A 7,173-nucleotide genomic window follows, 5' to 3' on the forward strand; every position below is an offset into this window, starting at 1 on the left:
CACTATTGCATTATTATAAAATTGGCTCTGCAAATAAGTGATATTTTGCTTTCATTTTGTTCATATATATATATATATATATATATATATATATATATATATATATATATATATATATATACATACACACACACACACACACACACTTTCTACCGATTTGCTTTAAACATCTCTTCCGTTTTGGAATCAACATTTTTCGATCTTCAGTATTCTTGTCACCTTTTTGTTGGTCATGTAGTTGCTTTTCTGGCGACCTTGGTGTTATTAGCACCACTCTCTAAACAACTGAGCTAACCAGCCAAGACATTAATGGGGCAATAAAATATCAAGGACACTGTGTTTATGTACGTTCAGTAATATTTTCCTGTTAATTTGTATTGAACGAGTTACACATGAAGCCCGTCAATCTTGGTAATATCTTGGTAGTTTTGACCAATCATAGCCCGTGTCGCTACCACCAGGAAAGTGCCAATCACATTTCGCAGACCTACCAAGAATCAAGTGACAGAATTATCCAATCAGATCTCGTAGAACTACCAAGAATACTGAGCGTTTTCAACGGTGGGAGATTATTGAATCTTGAAGTCTTTTGGTTTATTTCCAAATACAATCATCTGAAGGTAAGAATTGTATTACAGTATTATTTTAATTGGCACTAGTACTGTACGTATAGTCACCAAGAATTAAAAAATGCCAATAATAATATATGTTCGTATTACAGATATCAGCTGTAGAAATGCGCGGATAGTAAACTCTATTTTGTAATATTATCAATAAAAAATACACAAATTGACATTTTTACAATAGGTGTCAGTTCTGAGTGTTATATGTAATATTTACAACAGCTAGAAACTTGTTTGAGGGACTGTTTTATCCAAAGTGCAATTATATTTAATACATTTCTCCGTTATAATGGTACTGTAATACTTGTATCCGGAACAACAGAAATCGTACCATGGGTAAAAAAAAAAAAAATAGTACCATATAGTACCGTGGTATAGTGTTGCATTATAGTGTAGAGACCATGATACTACTTAGAAATAAAAAGTACAATTGTGTTATCATGGTGGTACTGCATTATAGTACCATAATAGTGCGTTGTACATTGATAGTATAGGATACATTGTGTTTTTCTATCATTTCTTTTTAATTATGTATCCATGAACGTTATATTACTGTATTTAACTTTATGTTTTTTTTAAGTTTAATTTAGTTTTCATTGAAAAATGATCTTGTTTTGAAAGCAATACTTAAAAAATGTGAACATGGGTACTCCGTGCTTTTTTTTTTTTTTTTTTTTTTTTTTAAATAATCTCTCTTTTTTCAACAATAAATGCTCAAGTCCCTTTTGCCATTGTATAGTAGTGTATATTTGTTTTCACCCAGTGAACACCTATTTTTGAAGTGACTTTGGGCTATAAACCCTGCAGAAATCTGGCAACCCTGAGTGTCAGTGACAGCGTTCCCCTTTCCCATTCTGAAAATAAATAGTTATGTAAGTAATAAAAATATATCTTAAACTTTCAGGTTTTTAAAAAAGATTTGTGTCGCTCTTAAAAGAGTCTTTGGTGGTTGAATGGATGTTTTGTTGCCACTGCCCCCGGTCTGTCCGTTGTTCTCTGGTCAGTCTGCCTGCCTGCTGCGGTGCCAACCCCTTGGCAGCTTTGTGTGACCTGACTCTGATGCGATGTATTTATGAATGCATCTCGACAATTATTATTATTATTTATTTCTTAGCAGACGCCCTTATCCAGGGCGACTTACAATCGTAAGCAAATACATTTCAAGTGTTACAATACGAGTAATACAATAAGAGCAAGAAATACAATAACTTTTGTTCAAGTGTGACAAACCACAATTCAATAATACAGCAGATAATAGTGATAGTTACATCAGGATATGATTAAATAGTGATAGTTACATCAGGATATGATTAAATACAAAATACTACAGGTTAAACACTTGGCAGATTACAGTACTCTGAAGTGCAGGATTAAATGCAGTAAAATAGGGGGCAGATAAGAGCAAAATAAAGCACATTTAAATGAAGGGTGATAGTGTCCCAGGATACAAACAGAGGAGTTCTACAGGTGCTGTTTGAATAGGTGAGTCTTAAGGAGGTGCCGGAATGTGGTCAGGGACTGGGCAGTACTGACATCTGTAGGAAGGTCATTCCACCACTGCGGAGCAAGGGTGGAGAAGGAGCGGGCTCTGGAGGCAGGGGAGCGTAGCGGAGGTAGAGCCAGTCTTCTAGTGCAGGCGGAGCGGAGAGGTCGAGTGGGGGTGTAGGGAGAGATGAGGGACAATTCCTGCCGTACCGTTCTCTCCACATACATTCATCCAGGTGCAGTGGTATCATCTCTTCTGCTGTGCCCTGCATTGTTATAAATTGTTTCTTAACACGGGCCCAGTAGTTCTCCACGTTGTATGGTATGTGGATACCTTTGGTATGTGGATACCTCAATACCACGGCTAACAAAAGACGTTTAAAAAAAACAACAAAAAACACTGCGATACTGTTGCAGGTCTTGTGAGGAAGGTTCTGCGTGATTTAAAGGCAGACCCATTTGTGTTGTGTCATGATGAAAAAGGTGATCTCCCAGCATCAAGCAGTTCTTGCAGGAACAGCAAAATGACTGGCACAGGGCAAGTAATAGGGTCATGGTTTCCAGCCAGACACCAAGCTTGAAAAAACTTCCACTTATAGGTATATAAGGACCTAGTGGAGTCCGCCCTAGCGCGCTGCATCGTACTCACAACCGCGTCCGATAGCCCTAGGGTTAGACAGCGGTCCCTTTCAGGGGCCAGACCCATAACTGGAACCTGCCTGGTTCTGGGTGCCAAAGAGAGCCCTTTGCCTGACTAAGGAGATCCAAACGAAGTGGAATCTCCCAGGGCTGGCCGTGCACCAGCTGGCAGAAGGTCGGAAACCATAGCCTCCTGGGCCACCTGGGGGCCACTAGGAGAAATGATGCTTTCTCTAACTGGACTTTCTCCAGAAAAGCCGGGAGCAACGCTATAGGTGGGAAAGCGTACAAAAACGCTTTGGGCCATTTGTGCGCTAGGGCGTCTACGCCGAGTGGACCGCCTAAGCGTTGGAGGGAGTACCATAGGGGGCAAGCGAAGAGATCGACCAGCGCCTTCCCGAACCATTCCCAAATGCGCTCAATAGACCGTCGGCCTCCCTAGTGGTTGACACGCTACCACCATTGTGCTGTCCGTCTGGATCAGCACATGTGCGCCGCTCAACACTGGGAGGTAGTGCCTGCGTTCCCTCTGCCTGCCGGTTGGGCTCGGTTATGTGCTGGTGTGCCCTGAAGGCTATGCCTTAGGTCACTCAGCGGAGCTGTGGGGACTGGAACTGTTCTGGTGACAGTTTGAGTCTGAGGAGCTCGCCAGCGGTTCGACCTGCCCCATGCAGGAGCACGGGGAAGGAGCAACGCGGCCACCTGACGGGACGCCTCGCGTTCCTGGTTGAATTTTTGCAAAATCTCCTCCACCACTGACCCAAACGTATGTCCCGGGGATATGGGCGAATCCAGCAGCGCGGCCTTATCCGCATCAGGGACCCTAGCCCAAGGGGGGTAAATGGGGCATCAAAAGACGTGCCCCCATGCGTTCTGTATAGGTTATAATCGGCTATATTTTGGGGTGCTGCTGTTCGTGACGTACGGCTTGCTCACTAAAATCTTTAGTGTTTTTGCAAAGAGGGGGTTATAACCTATCTAGGGATATCTCGATATTTAGTGAGCGAGGCGTCTAAGGGGGTTAAATGGGGCGAAACAAGAAGGTAATATAGGGTACCGCTATGCTGCTGATACAGATTTGTTATTAATATTTTCGTTTTTTTTTTTGTTTTTTTTTTAAAGGAGCGATTATTTTTTAAATAGTGGCAATGTATTAATTGAGCAAGATGTGTAAGTGAGTTAAAACACACAGAAAAACGACACGCTGCTTTGTCAACTACATCGCAAATAAGGAACCGGGAATAAGTAACCAACTTCCAGGTGGTGGTACATTCTGTTCTTGCATGGTATTCCGCATTGAATTTATTGTTGAACAGATTTCTACTGCTAGTTTGATTTATTATTTTTTGTACTATTTTTTTTACTTGCATAGTAATATTTACTGCGACGAAAAGCCTTAGGAAGATCCACCGGCTGAAAGATATAAAACAGTCGATGGCGTACCCTGTACCACTCCTTTTCATCCACGTTGACAGCAAACATCCAGACTGAAGTCAGAGGCGAGTGAGGAAGCACAAGAACCGTCCTCGGTAGGTGTAATAAACTCGCTGTAATTCGTTTTATGTACAAACCACGTCCCACGTAAAGAAACTTGTAAGCAACTTGTCAGGATGGCCGAGTGGTCTAAGGCGCCAGACTCAAGGACTGCTGAAGTCTTTCCATATAAATGGGTATTCTGGTCTCCGAATGGAGGCGTGGGTTCAAATCCCACTTCTGACAAACTTTTTTTTTTTTTTTTTTTTTTTTTGGTAACTCTCTTAGTTTCTTCAAATTTATATTCTAGTTAATTTAAGTGATTCACCAAACTGGCATGAACAACATTTTTTGAAAAAATATATTTTTAAAAAACTTAAGTAATAAAAAAACAGTGGCCAGTACGGGGATCGAACCCGCGACCTTGGCGTTATTAGCACCACGCTCTAACCAACTGAGCTAACCGGCCAAGACATTAGTAATGCAAAAAAATTTCAAGGACACTTTGTGTTTATGTACGTGCAGTAATATTTTCCTGTTTATTTGTAGTGAAGATAAATGTATCAGGCAGCCCGGCTAGCTCAGTTGGTAGAGCATGCGACTCTTAATCTCAGGGTTGTGGGTTCGAGCCCCGCGTTGGGCAAATTTGCTTTTGTGTTGTATTTTCTGTTTTTGTTTTTTAACATCAATGATATTTATTCAGTTTTAAATATGAGGCCTATTTTTCAACTTGCAAAAATCTGTCTCAGTGCTAAGATTTTACTGTGGTGACCTCTGGTGGTGGCAGTGTGGTTTGCAGTTTTGATAAGTGCATTTCTGTTAGCAAATCATGAAACCTGTTTCCAACTTTTTTAGGGAGGCATTTTTTATGAGTTTTTATGACACCCTTTAAAAAACAATGTTTATATTGTGTTTGTGGACTGGACCCATTGTGAATGACAATTTGACGAAATAATTGTGACTTGTATTTTATAATACAAAACAGAGCAGGCAGTTCTTCCTAAAAAATGTACCAGATCCAACAGTATTTCCGAAAAAGTGCTTAATTGAGTCAGTAAGTTTAGTTTTTCGAATGACGTATCGGCTGAGCTGGGGCTAGAGCAAGAGCTTGAGCCTGCTGCCTAGCTAGGGGCAATTCAGCTATGGGAGAAACACATTCACCACACCAGGCAGGTGACCAAGCACACCGAGTAGGTGGGCTGAAACAAGCCTGCTGATTCAACTCAACAGCGGGACACAGCAGAGCAAAGGGATGTAGGCTGTTAAACAGAAAAAGAGTAAACACAGCGCAGTAACTGGACAGGGGTATCTAGCCTGGACTACGTGCAGTCACATGACCGTGGCAGCGCGTAGCCTACAGCGGAATGAAGCACCGTCTACAGGCAGAGGGCACCGAGCACCCGATGGCGCTATGCGCACTGAGGTACTAGACACCTGCCTACCGAGCACTGTGCGCATAGAGTACCGTAAGCACTGTGTGCACCGTGTACCATGCAGCACTGTAAGCTCTTGCGCTAGTTCTGTGGCAGTGGCCAAGCACTGTGCGTGCTGAGCCCCGTGCACACCAAGTACCGTGGGACTATGTGCACCGAGTACTGTGCAGCACCGTGAGCTGTTGCACTAGGTCTGAGGCAGTGGCCAAGCACTGTGTGCACCGTGCATCCCGAGTGCTGTGCACACCGAGTAAGGCATGGAAGGACGGTTCTCTGAGTAAATGGTATTTGGAAGAAGTAGTATTCTGATTACATTCATTGTGCGATTTCATATTAAACGTGTACAACCAGGAGTCTAGCAGCTACTTACCGTGTGCATTGTTCCAAGGCACCACTGGGGGCAATTGACGACGGCGATACTTACAGGTTCCAGAGTCCAGGAGAGAGCAGTGGTGATGCGGGTTCCATCCGGGCTGGGGAGACAAAGAGGTGGAGACACGGAAGGGTGCAAGTCCAGCTAAAGGGAAGTAACCAGCTTTGCTGGATTTAGGAGGAATTGTGAACTTGCTTATCTGTATTTCCTCTTTCCTGAAAGCTACTTTTGACCCTTTCCAGGTTTTCTGGGATCTCCCCTCTGTAGAATCTGCGGCGGATTGGAGGACGGTTCCTGCGGGTGTAGAGCTTCCTGGAGGATGACGATCTGAGGCAGGGACGGTGGGGGGAGTGTAACACCCCCCCTTTTTTTGGACTCATCAATCTTTTCCAATTAGTTTGCAGGATTCTGGACTACTAACTACGAACTGCATTATTATTGCACTTTGTCTCCTTTGTTGGACTTGCTGTGATTAGTAATTGAGTGTTTTTACCCGGGGAGGGTAGCTCCAAGTAGTATTTCTAGACTTTGTATTTTGTTGTTTTAGTGGGAGCTTCCTTGTGTGTGTATTTTTAAAGTGAACCTAACCCTGTGGAGAATTAATAAAGTTTGTTTTATTAATTTTAAACTTGTTGCCGTTGTCGTGTGTGCGGAACCCCGGGGATTGAAAAGAACCTGTGTAGGGATAAATAAAAGATTTCTCGACCCCGAAGGTCCTTGCCCTTCTGAAACCCAATGTGGCGTAGTTGGCTACTTATATTCAAGTGCTTTTAGTATACTGGTTATCGCTGTCACCCTACCCGTGACATCAACATCTCCATTTTCCCCATGGTCCCCACTGACCTGGGAATGTCACAAATGTAAATACTCACTCTCTATCACATACACACACAATATATACATCCCACCAAACACTGGTGTTGATTATAAGCAGAATGATTGTGGTAAATGTTTTTTTTAACCTACTCAGACCCTTTGCTCTCTACACAGCTTGGCATCCCTGAATAGATTTTTGTCCCATCTTCAAATACACATAAAATAGTTTATTGATCAATCCAATCCCCCCCCCCAAAAAAAATTAAAAAAATGAGACAACAAAATTTACTGAGTAAGAGGTCTGAATGGAGTTAACAAATACCCCCACCCA

The 7,173-nt window shown here is 42.5% G+C and overlaps 1 long non-coding RNA gene and 2 other non-coding genes across 3 annotated transcripts; 2 read left to right on the top strand and 1 right to left on the bottom strand.

Moving 5' to 3' along the window:
- The first annotated feature begins 362 nt into the window (after positions 1 to 362).
- On the top strand, positions 363 to 6,639 carry LOC117420539 (uncharacterized). Its single transcript, XR_004547369.3, has 3 exons — positions 363 to 620; positions 4,120 to 4,276; positions 6,042 to 6,639. It is a non-coding gene; the product is annotated as an uncharacterized LOC117420539 (long non-coding RNA).
- On the top strand, positions 4,352 to 4,466 carry trnal-caa (transfer RNA leucine (anticodon CAA)). Its single transcript has 2 exons — positions 4,352 to 4,389; positions 4,421 to 4,466. It is a non-coding gene; the product is annotated as a tRNA-Leu (tRNA).
- Positions 4,616 to 4,689, bottom strand: trnai-aau (transfer RNA isoleucine (anticodon AAU)). Its single transcript has one exon. It is a non-coding gene; the product is annotated as a tRNA-Ile (tRNA).
- Positions 6,640 to 7,173: the final 534 nt, after the last annotated feature.

Source organism: Acipenser ruthenus, chromosome 1, assembly GCF_902713425.1.
Source record: "Acipenser ruthenus chromosome 1, fAciRut3.2 maternal haplotype, whole genome shotgun sequence".
Taxonomy (NCBI): Eukaryota; Metazoa; Chordata; class Actinopteri; order Acipenseriformes; family Acipenseridae; genus Acipenser; species Acipenser ruthenus.